The 19395-nt window shown below is 36.4% G+C and overlaps 1 protein-coding gene and 1 pseudogene across 2 annotated transcripts in view; one reads left to right on the forward strand and one right to left on the reverse strand.

Annotated features, from left to right (window-relative positions):
• Positions 1-19395, reverse strand: part of PRKG1 (protein kinase cGMP-dependent 1) — a 1080615-nt gene that overhangs the window by 893294 nt on the left and 167926 nt on the right. The gene's annotated exons all lie outside the window — the stretch shown is intronic.
• On the forward strand, positions 523-17729 carry LOC132214610 (ferritin heavy chain-like; annotated as a pseudogene).

Genomic DNA, 19395 nt, shown 5'->3' on the forward strand with positions numbered 1-19395 from the left:
TGCAGTGCTCTTTGCTTTTTTACACAGGCACTGGCATATTTTACCAATTCCATATTTTAATGGCATTTTCTTTGAGAACATCTAAAACTTGTCCAGAGTTGCAACTATTAAAAACCTATTTATCTTAAACGCCACCAGCAGAAAAAAAAATAGTATTTACAGAATTCCTATTTTGCATCGAGCATTGTGTCAAGGTCTATGGAGGTACATAAAAGAAATATAGGGCATAGTCTCTACTCTGAAATGACTTATTTGGGACAACTATAATAAACTAACATTCTAAATAAAAGAGCTAGAAAATAAGTAAGTGCTAACTGGGTAGTAGTCATGAAAAAATATAACATGGAAAAGAAAGTGTGATTAATAAGGACAGTAATAATAATAATAATGACAACTTATCCTTATTGAGCACTTACTATGGCCTGGCACTATTCTATGAGCTTCATTAATATTAACTTATTTGAGGTTCTTAACCCTAGGAGCAATTATCTTCTCCATTTTACCGGTTAAGACTTTGAGACAATGGTGACAAAGGACTTGCTCATGGTCACAGAGCAAGAGGACAGTGTCGCCTGGATTCAAACCAGTGACCTTGCCACACAGTGAGAAATAGCTGCATTGAAGGAAGTGAGTCTTGAGTGAAAAGCTAAGATTTCCCGTTTGTATTTATTTACATGAAGTGCAAGGTGTAATCCAGAGCTTGCCCCCCCACTCTGCCACACACTGCTCTATGACCTTGATCAGGGAGCCTCCTCTCAAGTTTCAGTGCCGACACCTATAAAATGCTGACCCATGATCACTCAGATGCCTTTCAGCTCTGTAGCAATCTGAGTACAGTGTAAATGAACAGAAGAAATATGGGAGCATACTACAACGGCAGACATAATGAGCAGAGGTGTGCATATAAAGTGAGAGCGAGGAGAATGCGAGCAGTCAGAATCAGCTCCCAGTGTTTTATGAAATGCAATTTACTGCACCATCACAGCGATCTTCTTAATAGCTTTTGTGTCATGAAAGATATATACCACCTAGAGGTCCAGGTTGCTCTGAGTATCTTAAAGAATGAGTGAGTCTGGGAAAGATAAAAGATGGGCATCTGAAGTCTCCTCTCCCAGGGAGAGGGTTTTTCCTGAATCTCTGCAGATCAGGGTCACAGCTTCCTCCTCAGAGAAAGGCTTGAGATGCCAATGCCCCTTTTCTGAAGAACCTGTTCCCTTCCTGACAGCACTTTCCAGGTTTTGAGGACCACCTTCACCTTTGTTTCTCTGGGTTATGACAAGACCTTCAAGCGGCTAAGCCTATGAAAAGCTTGCAGAGAGTAACACTTCGCAGGGATATCTTTTTTTTTTTTTTTTAAATATATTTTATTGACTTTTTACAGAGAGGAAGGAAGATAGATAGAGAGTTAGAAACATCGATGAAAGAGAAACATCGATCAGCTGCCTCCTGCACACCTCCTACTGGGGATGTGCCCACAACCCAGGTACATGCCCTTGACCGGAATCGAACCTGAGACCTTTCAGTCCGCAGGCTGATGCTCTATCCACTGAGCCAAACCGGTTTCGGCCGCAGGGATATCTTAATGCAGACCAACCTTGTCACACAGAAGGTGGCGAGGAGTAATAAAGCTAAACAGCAGACACTTCTGCTTCATTCATAAGTGATCCACAATCCTACTCAATTTTCTCCTTGCTCCTTCCATCTCAGCTCTATTGGAGATTCTGAGCCTTTCATTGACCTGATTCTAGTCTGGGTCTTGCCCTTGGAATGTGGTAACTACAGTTCATTGCTTAGGGTTTTCTATGAAACTTGATACAGACTTATCCTGCGGGGTCTTTTCATTTCTGTATACTTGGGTTAGGGCACCAACCACAGTTCACCTTCTAGGTTGTCAACCCTCGCTGGATAAGAACACTCAGTCTGCTGTAAGTTCCGGGTATTAAGTAACATGTCATTCAAAAAACGTGACCGAATTTCAAGTTATCTTCTGAATTATCCTCTTGTCAGAATTTTATTCCTATATTTGTTTCAATTGTGTCTTGAGAAAATAAAGAGGAAACATGCAAGAAAATATATATTTAAATACATATTTGATCCAAACAATGATGTAAGATAGATACTGAAAGAACAATTTGGGCTGCTTTTGTTAATGTAGAAGAAACTGTGAAATGAAACGTTCCATAATTGGGGTGTAGAATTATTTGTCAAGATGCAAAAGTACATGAAAAGCTTTATGATCTTGTAAGTTATGCATGTGTGTTTTTCTTCTTAGAATCTGTCATCAAAAAAAGCCCATGGCTGGAGGAGGTTAGTTGTAATTAAAAGACCTTTCATAAAGACAAGACGGAGGGCAGCCAGTAGAGGATAAACACAGCTGGCTCAGTCAGCCCTGCACTTCCTCTTCAGTGTTTATCATAAAGTGGAAGAAAATGGCATTAAATGTTCAGAGCCTCAGACCAAATCAACAAGGAAAATTCTATACTCCTAATTTTCCATTCACATTGTACTAATCTTGGGAGCAATAGAAGATAGAACATAAAGAGCATTGCATCAATAAAAATCATGAAACAAATGAAAGCTTACTGACATAATGTCCTTTCTACCAGCAGAATAGCTCTTGTTCTATAGGTCAAATGTATGCAAGACACCAAAGCAAGATCTAACAAACTTCATATAGTTTTCACCATCCTAGTGGCTCTTAAACACGTTAAAAAACAACATTTTCAAAGAAGGGAGAAAATTCTCATTGTTCATTCTAAATGGCATATGCAACTATGATATTTAGACACTGTAGCCTTATTATCTGAGAAGTAATAAAGTCTACAGAACTGTAATAAAAACTCACAAGATGAGTCATTTATTTGGAGACAACTGGGCCACATTTTAAACCCTTTTTTTGCGTTATAAAAATGAATTATTCTAATTTTTACCTGAATCATTTAAATTTGCCCAAGCTGTTCACTTAGCAGCCAAACACACTGAAGCACACTCAGATTTTGGGTGGTATGACAGACCTCTGACCACACTAAAGTTCTTGAGTAAATTCACTGAAACATTTCATTGTCAGAGGGAAACCAATACAAGGGAGAAACATTAGCCATTAAATAATTCTAGTCTATTTTTATGAAGTCTTAAAATGTTAACATTGTCATTTGGTACCAAAATCATATTTTCTTCCTGTGACCCTGTTCTCAAAGGAATGATAACCAAGACTTTAAAATTAAATGGGACTCAGTCCATTGCTCTCAGTCAGATGTGAATTCTATTATGAAAGTTGCTTTTGCACCTTTCCAGTGAAGGGGCAGGAGACATAGGCTTCCCTCGATAGAACTTGTGCACTTAACTTCAAATATATTGACTTTTCATATGAGCTTATGATTCACACTAATATCAAGATTAATAACAATATTTTTCATGGCAATGCTGATTAAATAATAAGGAAAATACCAATTTGGACTTCTAGCAGATACTAGTACAGGACTGTGCAAATCAGAATATTCCCTTGGTCCTCCCAGAAAACAGCTAAAAGCAATGAAGACATTAAAAAATAAGACGCTGTAGGAATAAGGAAAGTTATGATGGCGACGGAAGAAGATTTGACTTTGGGTGGTGGGCACACAGTGAAATATACAGATGATGTATTAGAGGATTTTACACTTGAAACCTCTATAATCTTATTAACCAATATCACCCCCAATAAATTTAATTTAAATGTACCTTAAAAAATAGAAAAGTTTTGTATTACATACAAGAATAGTCATCACTAAGATAAATTCTTATAATGTTATTAAAGATACAAAAAGAATTCTTCAGGCAATCAAGCAAAATATACATATGTAATTTAGCAACAGCAACTATAAAGAAACAGTAAATGAAAACAGCTCATATTTCATAAAATATGTAGTAATGTTACCTAGAGCTATCACCAAAAAAGGAAGCACTAGACCAAAGTATTTTAACAGATTTCTAACAAATCTTTAAAGAATAAACAAATTGCAGGCTAGTCAGTGTTTCAGAGCACAGAGAAAGGAGGAAGTAGTCCAAATTATTTTTGGGAAGTGTGCATGACATTGTCTCCAAAATAGACATACATACATATACACCCAGAACGAGAAAACAATCTCACTCAAGACAATCTATACACAAACCATCAATATATATTAGTAAACATAATAGAGCAGCATTGAAATATCAAGAATCATTCCATTTTAGGGAATCTCAGAATGTAATTCATCATAAAAAGAATGTAAAATGATTACCTTACAGCTCCTAAAAGGCATCTGATAAAATTCAAAAGACTTCCTTAATAAAAACAAGCACATGAACAGAAAACACTCAATCAAATAAAAATAGATGGATCTTCCCCTAACAAAATTTTGTTGTGATTTTTTTTATGCTTAATTAGAAAATTCTCAGAAATGTCAAGCAGGATACCTGGGGAACAATACATTTATACAAAAGAACACAATTTCAATGATGAATATTAGAAAGGAGGAGGCTATAACCATTCCTATCTGTAAAGGTTTTGACTAATACCCAGAAAAAAAGAGAATCTAACTGAAAAATTACTGTAAATAATGACAGAATTTGCTAACATAATGACATACAAAATGAATATCAAAATCAATAGCTTCCATATAAACTTAAAAAATGTTAGAGCACTGGAATATATAATAAGAGAAAAAACATTTACAGAGAGCAACAGAAAGGATGTAACAAATAGCAATAAACTTAATATGCAATGTTCAAGACATATATAGAGAAAACACTATAACTCTGCTGAATGATGCCAAAGAAAGCAGACCCTACATTATAAAGTTGTCACTTCTCATGGTAATCCATAAATGTAATGTGATTCCAGTGAAAAAGTCTAACAGGATTTTTTTTAAGACAAGTTTTGGAACTAGACTAGCTATTTCAGAATTTTATGTGAACAAAAACCAAAAGACACCATCCAGACAAATTTTAAAATAGAAAAGAAATGAGCAGGGACTTGTCCCATCAGATATTAAAATTTATTAAATCTTTAATAATAAAGGCAATGGTTGCACTGACATACAGAAAAATGGGAGTGGAAGGACAATCCAGAAATAGAACCAAACAAGTTGGAATTTAGTACATTAAGATGAAGGTAGCATTTCAGAACAAGAGATAAAATGGTGCTGGCAACAGCTAGAAAATTTAGAGGAAAGAAGAGCTGGATCCACCTCTCCTACCTTATGTCAAGATAATCCCAATAGATCAAAGATGTAAACGCAAGAAAGAAGAGAAGGAGCTACTATTTTTTTTTTTTTTTAGATATTGATTTCAGAGAGGGAGAGAGAGGGAGAGAGATAGAAACATCAATGATGAGAGAGAATTATCGATCAGATGCCTCTTGCAGGCCCCACAATGGGGATCGAGCCCACAACCCAGGCATGTGCCCTGACCTGGAATCGAACAGTGACCTCCTGGTTCATAAGTCAATGCTCAACACTGAGCCAAGCCAGCTGTGCAGGAACCACTATTATCATGAGAGTTCTGTGAGAACAGGGGAAACAAAAAATTAATTTATAATCTCAGTAATCATATCCCAAAAGTTCATAACACATAAGTGAAAAGATTGATAAATTCAACCACAAAAATATCTACAGTGTTTCTTAGTTTTCATGCCAAAAACAAAGCCAATACTGTAAACAAAGTGAAAAGACAAATGCAAATGCCTTCTATGAATAAGGTTCTCAATCTGAAATGCAAATTACACCCACTTTGAGACACCATATTTTACCTAGTCCACAAAAAGCCAACCATTTGATAACATCTTCTTTCAGCGAAGCTGGAGGGAAGAAGGGACAACCATTCATTTCTGCTGTCATTGTAAACTGCTGAAATCCCTAAGGCAGGCAGTTTGCAATATTTAACAAAATTATAAATTCATATATTCCTTGATCAGCAATTTTGCTTCTAGGAATTTATTCAACAGACTTAAAAAGTGTAGATAATGCCTATTTATTATAGCACTGCTTGTCATAGCAAAAGGTGAAATCACCTTCACATATACCAGTGGAACTGTATGCAAAAATAAGAATAAGATGTACTTTTGAGAGAAGAAAGTAGTACATGGATCTTATATGCTTCCATTTGTGTGAAAGAGTCAGCAAGACAGTACATGTTTTTATTTACTTCAATATAATGTAAAAAAAAAATCTCTGGAAGGTTAGAAAATTATTGAAGAGGAAGCAGGTAGAGATGTAGGTAGATGGGTTGGAAATGAATCTACACTAATAAAAGAGAAAGATTCAAATTGACCGTACCTTTACGACACCCACCAGCCAATCAGGAGTGAGTATGCAAATTAACCCAACAAAGATGATGGGTTAATTTGCATATGCAGGCACTGAGAGGCTAGGGGCAGGCTGGGACATCCTAGCTGCTCTGGGCCTCTGGACAGCATGGGAAGGCAGAAAGGCAGCTGAGGCCAGAGCGAAGGCAGTGCTAGCAGCCAGGGGAAGGAAGGCCCATTCTTGCACGAATCTTCGTGTATCAGGCCTCTAGTAGATGACTGATTGTGGTGAGAGGCTTATCATGTTCTAGGTTTTTTATTTTTGTACTGTGTGAATCCATTACCTATCTTTAAATTACTCTTAATTAAAACATTAAAACGTACCTACCCTGTGATCAAATAATTCTATCTTTAAGAATTTATCCTAAGGAAATGATTTAAAGTGTGCAGAATGATGTAAGTACAAGAATTACTCACTGCAGATCCGTTTGAAATAGTGAGTATAAAAGAAAGAGAGTTAAAAGGAAAAATAATTCAAATTCCAAATGCCCAAATAATATACTAGTAGGACCACTTAAATATTTACATTATAGAATTCCATGAAATCTCTAAAAATTATGTAGCAAAATACTATCTAAAGTCTTGGTAAGATAGTCCCAATAAATCTATGGTCTCGTTAAAGTAAATGAACAAGGAGGCTGTTGAATTGGGGCTGCTCTAATGCCTTAGCAGCCTATATAAGCAAACCAAAACCTAAGCCAGAGTCAGTGTACTCAAATAAGAGAAAATAAAACTTAACACAACCAATCACAGTCAACAAGTCTTTCAAAAATAAGGCAGCCACTTATGCTAAAGCCCATCCAATTACTTCCTTGTTGTGCATTTCTGTCTACTCTATAAAAATCTTTCCCCTAGCTCCCTTTGGGGGAGTCCTCCTAACCACATCCCGTTTGGTGTGGCAATTCAAATTGATGTTTGTTTAAATAAATTATTGGAAATTTTGAACCTAAGTTCACCTTTTAATAGTTCCAAAACATAAACAGTATAATTCCATTATTAAAAAGTGTTTATGTATATACTTATACACACACTGGATGAGACTCAAAGGTTACAGACCAAAATAGTAATGGCGGCTTTCTTTGTATCTCAGAATTAAGAAAGATTTTCATGTTTATCTTTTTGCGAACATATATATTCTACAATAAACATATATTTCCTTTGTAATTAAAATAAGTTTTAAAATCAAAGAATAAAACACCAAAGTAAAATAAACCTTAATTCAGGTCTGTTTCCATACAGTGATGTGGAATCCATTTTGTCTTGGTGCTTTTATGAACAGAATACCATAATATATGTTAGGCTACAAAATAAAAATATCTGTCTTTACTTAAGGATTATTATAACTGATTGCAGAACAATATTCATCAGATGCTTTTACAAATGTTTCCTTGATATTATCTTCTTTAATTTCCACAATACCCCACTGAGGTTGATATTGTTATTGTCCCATTTTATAGAGGATAAAAGTAAGTCCTAGTGAGGTTACATGACTTTCTTAAGATAATGTCGTTTGTAAAGCAGCAGAGCCAGGACCTGACTCCATGAAATGTTTGCAGGTTTAGCTATTCTATATGCTGCCCATACTGGTAAAACGAACTGAACATTTGTCCGCACTTGATAATATTTGTGCCATCATCATCAGACTCAATTTCAGGAGGTTGTAGATGCTCTGTAAAGTCAGTAATCCAAATGGTAAAAGAAAGAGTCTGGCAGGCTCTGGAAACTGAAGGATCAATTGGCCTGTCTCCTGCACCTTCTGACAGTAGGTTTTTCCTGAGGGATGTAACTGCCAGAGCTGCAATTCTGTATCTGAAGAGTGGCAAAACTAATAACATCAGTCTCTTGACCTGAGTAAGGTGAGCAGCAAAAAACACTTCTTTACACTGAACTTTCAAAAAAATAGGGCAAAGAGTTGCACAAATTAATATTATGGCATTAGCTAAGTGATATTGCCTAATCAGATTAGTTTTTAAACACTGAAAAAATAATAAAAACACAACTGTAATGATTTTTTTAGTCTAGCTAATCATCTTAAAATAAAAATGGGAATTTCCTCATTAGTTTTACCCCAGATATTACTAAGAGGTATATAAGGCAACTACAAGTTGTATAGGTTAAGTTCCCACTTGCTCATTGCTTCTAAATTATCATGACTTCACAGGATATAGATATATAAAGTATAGCAATGTTTGAAAAGAAAATATGGTGATTCCTACTGGTGCATGAATTTACTAAATGTTATACTTAAATTAAACAAAAAACCACTGTATTAAAATATTTTGTTTTTCAAATCTGGTGAAACCCAATTTTTCAAAAAAAGTCAAGATGTAACATCATTGTTTATGAATAATGGTCCATCAAAAAGATGTCTGGGAGAAGGACACAGATAAATCACCTTTATCTTATGGATGGTAAGTAAAAATGGAATTTATATGGAAAGACTTCAAAACACCATGAACATGCTTGTTCACATATACTATTCATCTCTGGAAGTAAAGATGTCCTAAGAGATAAATGTCTGAGGAAAGACTGAGGTAAATGCTGTGTGTGCTTGTGCTGGAGGACATGATTGAGACAAAAATAAATGGTGGTTCAGGAATGGCAAAGAGATTTAACTTGGGAGCCAATACCAACCCATTGGTTGTGCTTCCCCACAGTGATGGGCTGAAGAGATAATGAAGCTGAATCTGGCTCAGTGAGGATTGCTGTCATTGATTGGCTATGTCTGCCAAGGGCAAGGGGTAAACACAGGGGAGGTCCATGCTATAAATGTGCCATCCCTAGACTAGTAAATTAGGCAGACAAGGAAATCACAGCTAGAATTAGTATCAGAACAGTAAAGGCAGCCCAAAACATGCCTTTCAGATTAAGAACATGTGTGTGTATATTGACACCCATGAAAAAGACATTTTCTTCCGATTAATATATAGGGCAAATGGAAAGAAAAGGCAATGGAATGACTGTCGGTGTCCCTGGCTTACCTTGGTATGTCCAAGCTTCATGGTCTTAGGTGACCACTCCTGATTGAAGTTTACTCATTTATAAATTATAAGTAATAATACTATGTATCTCACAGGGTTCTCAAGGATCAAAGGAGATCATGTGCAATAAATGGTAGTTATTAGAATATGCAAAACGGCACTAAATGTTCAGAATTCCTGCCTAACAGCAAGGAGGCGAGCCCTTGGGAACTTAAGGGGTAAGATCCAGAGGACTAGCTAAGTAGTCAGCCTTGGAAATACAAAGTTTAATATAGAACAGCACATGTCAGGGAAAAGCAAAATGATTCATTTCCCCCAGTAATAAATTCCTTTATGCATAGTCTGTGCTTTCTCACAACCCAGCATCAGCTGCAAACTACGCTAGAGCCTGCAGGTTTGTGTGACACTGTCATTCCACTTGAAGCAGTGTAATTACTGTTGTATTACTATTTTATCATTTAATAGTAGTTTTAATATTTCTACTGAAAAGTTCACTATCCATTCAGCAATAACTTAAGGGAGAAAAAAAGACCAGAGACAATGTTATTAATCTTTTCTCCTTACTAGAATATGTCTTGCAAAACAGTTTACAAATGTCACTCTTCTTGATCAGTTCAAAATGCATCTGCAATCGGTAAGATTTCTGCAAATCTACTTTTTTACAGTTCTCCTGGAATTTGTCCTATGTCCAGCAACTCATCCCAGGGCTGTCCATTCTCAGGAGTACGGATAAAGTAAAGCCAAGAGGAAAGGGCTTCTGGCTGAGAACGAATTCAGTGTCCCATGGGGGCTGCTGGATTCAAGGAGAGTGATGTCCCTGGACTTTACAGTTGCTGCTCATCCAACCATCAAACTTCACAGACTCTGCACCTGGCGGTCTTGCTGGGTTTTGCATGCAAATCAGCTCTTTGATGCTTCTGTTGAATTCCTAAATAAGACCCATTAGGTTCAATCCATTGGTATCTGCTAGAACCTAATAGGTAACTGAAGGGACACACTGCTAGCCACGCTGGGTCCCATTACCCATTCTATCCACTGAGACACACTATCAGTTATAAATACCGACAACAATAAGCCCAGACTGTGGTTTGCACCCATCTTTTTGGCCACAAACAGATCTGGCCGGAATGTGGTGCAGAGACCCCTTACTAAAGAAGTGTGGGTGAAGTGAAATTGACACAGTAGAGCTGTTCTGAGACAGAGAAACGTGTGCCTGTTGAGATAAAAACTTTAGAATTTATTCTCAGGCATATTTTACGTGTCTTGATATAATTAAAATAAGTATAAAATATCAAGAAAAACTTCGATTTTAGGAAGAAACAATTCCATACCAGAATTCTCATTTTTTATCCCTGAGTATTTAATACCAAAAAGGCATGACCTGAAATTTCATTAGTTTGAAAGAGAAGCACTTTTTTTTTGGAAAAAGACATTTTGTGCTCTATACATGAGATATGTTATGTTGTGTTGTTGTTTATATAATAAAAAAGGCTTCTAAAAATAAAAGAGGGCTGTGCATATAGTCATAAGGAGCCTCGGCAGGACTTGACTGAGATTACAATGTACTTCATAAAAAGTATGTCTGATTGTTGCCACATCAAAACCATTTTTAGTGAAAATTTGAATTTGATTCTTTAGTATACCACCAAAAGGTTGCAATCCAACATATATATTGCCAAGAGGTAGTTCCATATAGAGGCTAAGTATACGGACTCCACAGACATGTAATCATGCGTTGAATTCCCCATTTAGCAGGGAGGCAGTGTGGGCAAGTTAACCTGAGCTGGCCATTCCTCCTTGCAACATGGGTACAATATAACCTACCTCTTTCAGGACTGCCGTGAGGGTTAATTGTGACAATGCATGTGTTGTGCTGAGAACAGAATGGCTGGCACAAAGGTAAGCATTGGTAAGTACAGCCCTCACTATTTTTATGTTCTAAAAACAGCTTTTTGTCTTTCATCTAAAATAAAAATAAAAAATAAAAACACAACGCTTTCTGTAAGCTATTTTACAAAATTTTCTTTAACAATCTTCTGAGCAACAATCAGTTTTCTTTGCAAAGTATTCCCTCAAGAAACAGAACTAGGTTTTCTGGCTGTTGTGTTTGCATTGAGTAGGAATGAGACCTGATTTCTCTCAGCAACCCCGACTTCTCCTCAGTGTAGTCTGTATGGCACTCCCTGATCCAAAGGTAATGGTAATAAATGCCCTCCCTGATAAGAATTATATTCTAAATAAGACCCAAATGTTATAAACATTTAAATGACACTATATACACAAAAACAAAAAGTGGGTGTATCAAAGAGATCAGCCCCCGCCCCAGAACTCATTTTTGCCTCTTTTTGAGTACTTTCATAGTAAATTAATCTGCCTAAAATCCTAAGAAATAGGAAGATTGAAACCTCTCCCCCCAATTTCTGTTTAATTATGGAAAAGAGCTATTCACAGCAAGTCTAGAAAGTAAAGTTTGTCTAGGAGATCTGCCGCTGCCAGAGAAAGAACCCTAATGAGGAATGCCATATTTTGTGGCGGCAGCTGGGTCTATATACAGACCTACTTATTCTGAAATCATGCAAACTCATCTTAATAGGGGTCTGAGCATGATGAGCAGATAGGGGGAAATTCACCATCTTACTTGGTTCACTGTTTACTAAAGAAGCACACCCAATCATTAGGTTGAATTAGATTGAAATTATATGATAGAATTTCACACTTCAAATTTTCATAAATGTTAACTGGGTTTCACTATTTACTAAATATGGCTTATATTTTCTATATCAGCTGCCTTTTGTCAAAGACAGAGATCTTTGGGATAACTGGTATATGGGGAAAGTATGTTAAAACGAAGGGAGGCAGATGGCAAAGGCAGACAGAGTCTACTTAACTATTTTTGCCTTTAGGCCTGCCCTGGGGTTAGAAGTAAAAAGGAAGCAGACAATAGGCACGGGTGGCATAATCTACCAAGCTACTCTTACATGTACAGAGTCTCAGCCTCCACTGGGTGATCTGAAGAGTTCTGACAGATTTCACCCCACTCGTAAATGTACCCACGAGAGAGTCATTGAGTGGCACTGAAAGGTCCCTCAGTATCTGTTCCTGTGCGTTAAGTCTTTGAAGATCCCCATTCAAATGCCATGAGGCAGAAGAGGAGATTATAACACATTAAAACCTCGCCAATTATGATGATCTTCATTTGAATTAAATCTAAGGAATAGGTATGTGGCCAGCTCACAGAGTTCTGAGGGACGAGGAAAAATAATAAAAGGAGGACAGCAACTTTTGTAGAAGGCTCTCTCTGTGGCATGCCATGTGTGGAAAAACTTAAAAACTTAAGTTTATTTCATAGTAGGGATTGTTAATATAAAGTAGGGGCTATGATTATCTTCCTTTCACAGAAGAGGAAACAGATGCTCAGAGAAGTTCACTAATCTACTCAATATCATGTGGCTAGGAGGGGTCAGCACAAGCATATCTATGACTCAAGAGAATGAGTTTTTTACTACTATCACAGCAATTGGGAAAGCACTTTTAGATTTAAGGAAAGGATCCAAGAAAATCTTAGTATAGAATAACAAGTCCACAGAGTAAAAGACCAGAAGGAAAATCCAGACCAGTATTAGGCAGCATGTGTCTGAGGGATTAGTGCACAGAAAGGCAAGGAAGTCGGTTCACTATAATTTTGTAATTAAGTGAATCCTCCTAATTAATAAGAAAGACCAATTTATTATCTCACAATTAGCATGACTAGTAGAATCAAAAGTAAGTCTTTCAATCTTCCACTGGTCCTGCATATCTTCAAGCTATTAATGTTCCCAGCAGTTATATTCCATTACATCTAAATAGATATGTATGGATAAAACTGAGAATTAACTATCATATATTTACCTCTTGTTCTATAACCTTATCTAAATCACAATTTCTACCTTCATTTAATTTTTATATGTGGATATTACTATATATTCTCCATTCAAAAACTTCTTTTTAAGAAAGCAAAATTATAGACATGGAAGATGTTTTAACTAGTCTTGAAATAGATGCTGAATGAAACAAGTACATAATCTGTAGAATTCAAAGAATTTACTTTTTAACATATTCTTTTATAATAGTGACCTCTCAGAATTTACCACAAAGTTCCCGAGCAACCCCTGCTTGACTATAATTTGGTGCCTGTAATTGCAGTCATTAGTTGCTCATGAAGCTACCTCTGGGTGCTGTAGGGAAATATTAAAAATTTACTCATACATAACAAATAAATTTCAACAGTATAATATAAAAATAGCACACCAGTGTCTTTTATTTGACTGCATTAAGCTCTCTTAGCCTAGTGTACTAAAACCATGTGCCAAAATGTTATGTTACTGAGTAGAAGGCCAGCGTTTGGGGAGATGAAAGGTATATTTTTTCTATAACCAGATAATAAACAATTACATTAAAAGCTGTCTACCTAACAGGATAATATTATATCTACTATTATTCTCTCACTGAATTCTCTTTCTCTAGCAAATTTGTATTTTACAAACAAGTGTGATAGACAGATGTGCATGAAGACACGAGTTCCTCCACAGCATAATTACACTGAAAACATATGGAGTAAGGATTAGGGATATTTACATTTAATACCAAATGTTTTAAAGTATGCATTATGTGTGGAATATCGTGGATTTATTATCTGTCAATTGCATCATTCCTCATTTAATTATAATTATTTCCTAGAGGTTACTTCTAAGATTTATATTAGGTGCATACTGTAATTTATAATTACAGGTTAAAGGTTAGTGTGCAATTATAAATATGTAAGCTTATTTCTTTTAAAAAGTCAGCCCAAATTATATCTACACAGAAGCATTTCTCCCCTCTGTAAACTAGGAACATATGGAAGGCAAAGGCATTTGAAGCTTGCTTTATCACAATAACAGTCTTCATTGGCTATTTCATTTTATGTGAATCCAAACTCTGCTACATCTCAATGATGCTATAAACAGAAATGATTTTATACTGGTGTTTTAAAGCAATGCAGCAATATTAGCTTATTAAGTTTTTTATACACTATACCTTTGATAGTTATGGGCAATATAGCTATGGAATGCATAACATATAAAAGAGCAATTATCCTCAATCTTAAGACTTCTACAATAAGTTTCATTTTTTTTACTCTACTCATAATTCTACATGACATTTGATTTCTACTCATAATTATTTGATGGATATGTTAATTTCTACTTCATTCAATCATTCATTTGACAAATGTCACTGGTGCTTATTATTGCCAGGTTTTGTGCTAATTCCAGGAAATGCAAAAGAGGATATGGTTGGGTTATGCAGAGGCTTATCATCTTTATAGTACAGCAACTAACAGACTACACTTAGTCTTATAGTCAAATAAGGAATAAGTAAAGTATGTTAACAGGAAAGCCAATTAAATTGAAATATTTACAGTTTTACATAGTAATGTCTTCCAAAGATCTACTTAGAAATAACAAATATTTTATATATGTATATGTGTGTATATATATATATATATATATATGTGTGTGTGTGTGTGTGTGTGTGTGTGTGTGTGTGTATGTATATATATATTGATTTCAGAGAGAAAGGGAGAGAGAGAGAGAGAGAGAGAGAGAGAGAGAGAGAGAGAGAGAGAGAGAAATATCAATGATAAGAGAGAATCATTGATGGCTGCCTCCTGCATGCCCCCTACCGGGGATCAAGCCCACAGCCTGGGCATGTGCCCTTGACTGGCATCGTACCCAGGACTCTTCAGTCCACAGGCTGATGCTCTATCCACTGAGCCAAACCAGCTAGGGCTAACATAAGATTTTTATCACAATTTCATTTCACTTAACACTCATCCATGTTATTTAGTGATTCAATCACCACATTTCCATCCCACTGGTATTACAACTGTATAAAAAATGGTAAGTATGATTAAGAAGGAATGTGAACCAAGGTTTTCTAGAAGAAATGCCACTGTAATTCAGTTAAGGAAGAGTTCAAAACCTTCACTGTGAACAAAAGTGCCCCAAAGTCACCTCAGTTATTCTTAGGTAGTGTTAGAAAGAAGAATGAGAGGATATTGTACTGAATTCAAGTTTGTTTAAAAAGCTGACTCATCCCACCTCTAAGTTCTTCAGATTTATGTATTTCCTAGTTTTGACTCTTAAAAAGTACTTATTAGATATCAAACTTACTACAAGCTGTTGCTTTTATTTGGACATTTACATATACTTTGCTTTATGACATCAATGCCATTTTATAGGTTTATGTGGGGAACACAAACACTTAGGATTAGGTGCAAACTGATAGTACACATAGTGTCACACTGTTCTGCTGATGTTCCTCTCCAACACCCTGCAAACATCATCTTCAGGATGACACACTTGGATATTTCCAGTGACAAGGATCTCACTCCCTTTCACAGCATGAGCAAGCTAGTTACACCTCAGGGCTTTGCACATGTGGGTCCTATGCCTGGAATGCTCTTCCCCCTAGTTTGTCACCCAGCCAAATGATACTTGTCATTCTGGATCAGCATCAATGCCACTGCTTTAGAGAAATTTCCCCTGACACTCAATCTAAACCTGGTATCTTTATTATAACTCTCATCGCAAGCCTGTCTTTCCATCTTTGCACTTTTTACAATTTGTGATTGTCTTGTTTAATTATTACTTTGACGTCTATCCTATTTAATCATCCCAACAGCCCTAAGAAGGACTAGGTACTTTTACTATCCACATTCCACAGATGAGGGCATTAGCGCTCACCTACATGATGCCTCACTCTTATTTATTTATAATAATTGAATACATTGACTGAACCAACCATCTCCTAAAATTAAAATTAGACTCTCTGGACATGATGGGGAAAGTCAGTAAGAGAGAATGAAGTTTGAAACCTGCCTGACACTATGACCCTGATATACAGAGAGAGATGTACATACCTTTTAGGCCTCACTTTTTCATCAGTGAAATGAATATAACACTTATCTCACAGAATTGTTGTTAGGATTTAATGAGCTGTGTAATAAAAATAAACTAACTTTAATGAGCACTCATAATTTATATCCCAGCCCATGGATGTTTAAGAACACATCTCATTTCTCTTCCAAAGGAGAGTCTTTCAAATAAAATATCTCGCCCTTAATTCTTCCAGTTCATTGGCCTGGTTTTCTTCAATCATCCTTATATCCATTGACTTATTAGTTCATTCAACAAATATTTATTGGTTACCTACTATTTGAAAGATATAACTACTCATAAATCCTGGTCCTGCTGAAGCACCCAACTAAATAGAAAGCCAAACTGTACCATCAGTCACTCAGAGCCAGGGTCACTCAGAGGACTCGTTACAATCAGACTGCTGGGCATCCCCCCAGGACTTTCAGATGCAGTACATCATGGGTGGGCCCTGAGAATTGTCACTTCTACAAAGTCCTCAGCTGGTGCTGACGCTGCTGATCTGGGGACTGCATTTGGTGAACCAGTGAACTAGAATATGGTGATATTTTCCCAAGGATGGGAATGAAACTTTGGGAGAAAAGAATTAAAACAAAAACTAAAAATCAAAATAAAATTTTAAAAAACACACAATATACCAGGAGTTTGGTGAAGGAAATGGCATTTGCTCTGGCCTTAAAAGTCTTTGCCAAACAGTAGCATGGTTTCCTGCTTTAACTGTGCTTGGACAACCTCATCGCTGGAGCCCCATCCCAGCCAGCCTCTCAGATCCAGGCTTCTCCACTTCCTCATAGCATGACCACTCCCCACCTGCTCCAAGGCCCATGCCACTGTTCGCACGCTGTGCAGGCACCTCTTCTCAGCCACCCATCTGAGGACTGGATCACGCAAGCCACCCCCAGGACTTGGAGGCCACATCAACCACCAGAACAACCTGGAGCTCTACACTTCCTATGCCTACCTGCCCGTGTCTTCCTACTTTGACTGCGATGGTGATGCCAACTACTTTCTTCACCAATCTCATGAGAAGGTGGAACATGCTGAGAAACTGATGAAGCTGCAGAGCCAACGAGGTGGCCGAATCTCCCTTCAGGATATAAAGAAAACAGACCATGACGACTGGGAGAATGGGCTGAATGCAATGGAGTGGGCATCACACTTGGAGCAAAGTCATTACTGCAATTGCACAAACTGGCCACTGACAAAAATGACCCTCAGATGTGTGACTTCATTGAGACTTACTACTTAGAGCAGGTGAGACCCATCAAAGAATTGGGTGACCACATCACCAACTTGTGCAGGTTGGAGGCCCCTGAAACTGGCATGGCAGAGTATCTCTTTGACAAAGCACGCCCTGGGAGACAACGAAGAGAGACAACCCTTAGGCTGGCTTCCCACAGACAAGGGGGCGACTTCCCTGGTCACCAAAGTAGTACATGCATCTTGGAGTTACCTTTGCCTTTTCTATAAGTTGTATCAAGTCATCCACTCAGGTTCTTTCACTTGAAACAGTCTTTCAAATAAAGTAATTTAGTACCCCCACCCCCCAAAAAGATGGGAAATAATTTGAAAGGGGCTTCACGTTTTTTATATTTGAGGAAACAATCATTTTTTAATGAATATAACAACAGATACTTTCATAATTTTATGATTGAAAACCAACTGAAGAAAAATGTAAAATTCTATTCAATGGAAATAAGTGGCAACTATTACATCAAAAAAACACATGCTATAGTATTATTGGTAGGAACTAATATATACCAGTGTGAAGAAAATCAAGGGAATTATTAATCTAATCATATTAGCTAATATGTGCATGGATTAAAAGTTAAATGAGACAATCTACAACCTGGTACCATATTGATTCTGAACTAAGGAACACATACTGTGTCTAGCCGCCCATCTTAGCTATTACACTGTTGGTGTCTTTTTATTCCAGAAATGATCTGCTCTAAAAATATATATATTTCTAAGCAACCTTATTGGTAACTTGATAAAGAACTATCTGGTTACAGATTAGAACTCAGTGGGAATTTTACATTGTCTTTCACTGAAAAGAAAGTCAATGTACAAATAAAAATATTACCATGTATAACACTGCATGCTCCTTTGTGCACACAATGTCTTATTCTCAAGTAGGGCAAATCCAGATTTTGAGTCAGTTGTAACCTCAAAGTGAAAATTTGACATATACTCAAAAGTATGTGTCAATTCGTGTACCAATTCTGCAATTGTAGTTATGACTGACTAAGCAATTCTTTACAAACTGGAATACTCAGTGGTGTGCCAAAGCTGACTCAAATGCATTCAGGCATCATATGTTGGTAGTCTGACATTGGCCATGATGGGAGTGTGCATACCATGGAAATTTGTAAAGATTGCAAACAAAGGCATTTTTTTCCGTGTTTTTTTTTTTCCAAAGCTGAATATTAAACATTTACCATTTTCAATTTTAAGTTTTCATGCTTTGGGACTAATACAACAAAACTTGATTATATGCACAACTTTAGGAGAGAAGAAAGTTAAACAGTTGAATTTCCTTTGCTAATTTTCTATGCAGAGAGAAGAATTAGTATACTTTTTTTTTAAGTGTTTACATTGTCCCTTAATGGTACTAGATGTTTCACATTCATGATTACATGTATTCCTTCTCCCAAGCACTCTTTGAGGAAAGTATTATTATTCATATTTTACAGGGAATGAAACACAAGTTCAAGGTTAAATAATGTGCCCAAGGCTTATTCTTGACTAGTATACATTACTGTCTCCCTAAATCAAAAACATACTTGAAGGATTCTTCTTTCTCCCTCAATCCTGGCAACAAGGATAATTGAACTGAAGTTGATAACCAATTATCTATTTTGAACACAACCGAAATTGTAATTTGATTTAAAAAGAAAGTTTTAGATTACATTAGTTTAAGTAAGCATAATAAAAAAAATTCTCAATACTAACAGATTTTAGGAAATTTAATTCTCTCAAACTTTTTAGGACATGCAACTTACATAATTCATCTAATCAAACCTCAGGAAGGATTTGATCATTGTTTGAAGCTTCTTTCAATCTAGCAATTCTGTGACATGGCTGGGTGTTTTAAAAAGGAATATATTTGGTATGATGCATTGAAGAAATACAT

This window comes from Myotis daubentonii, chromosome 13, assembly GCF_963259705.1.
Source record: "Myotis daubentonii chromosome 13, mMyoDau2.1, whole genome shotgun sequence".
In the NCBI taxonomy this organism is placed as follows: Eukaryota; Metazoa; Chordata; class Mammalia; order Chiroptera; family Vespertilionidae; genus Myotis; species Myotis daubentonii.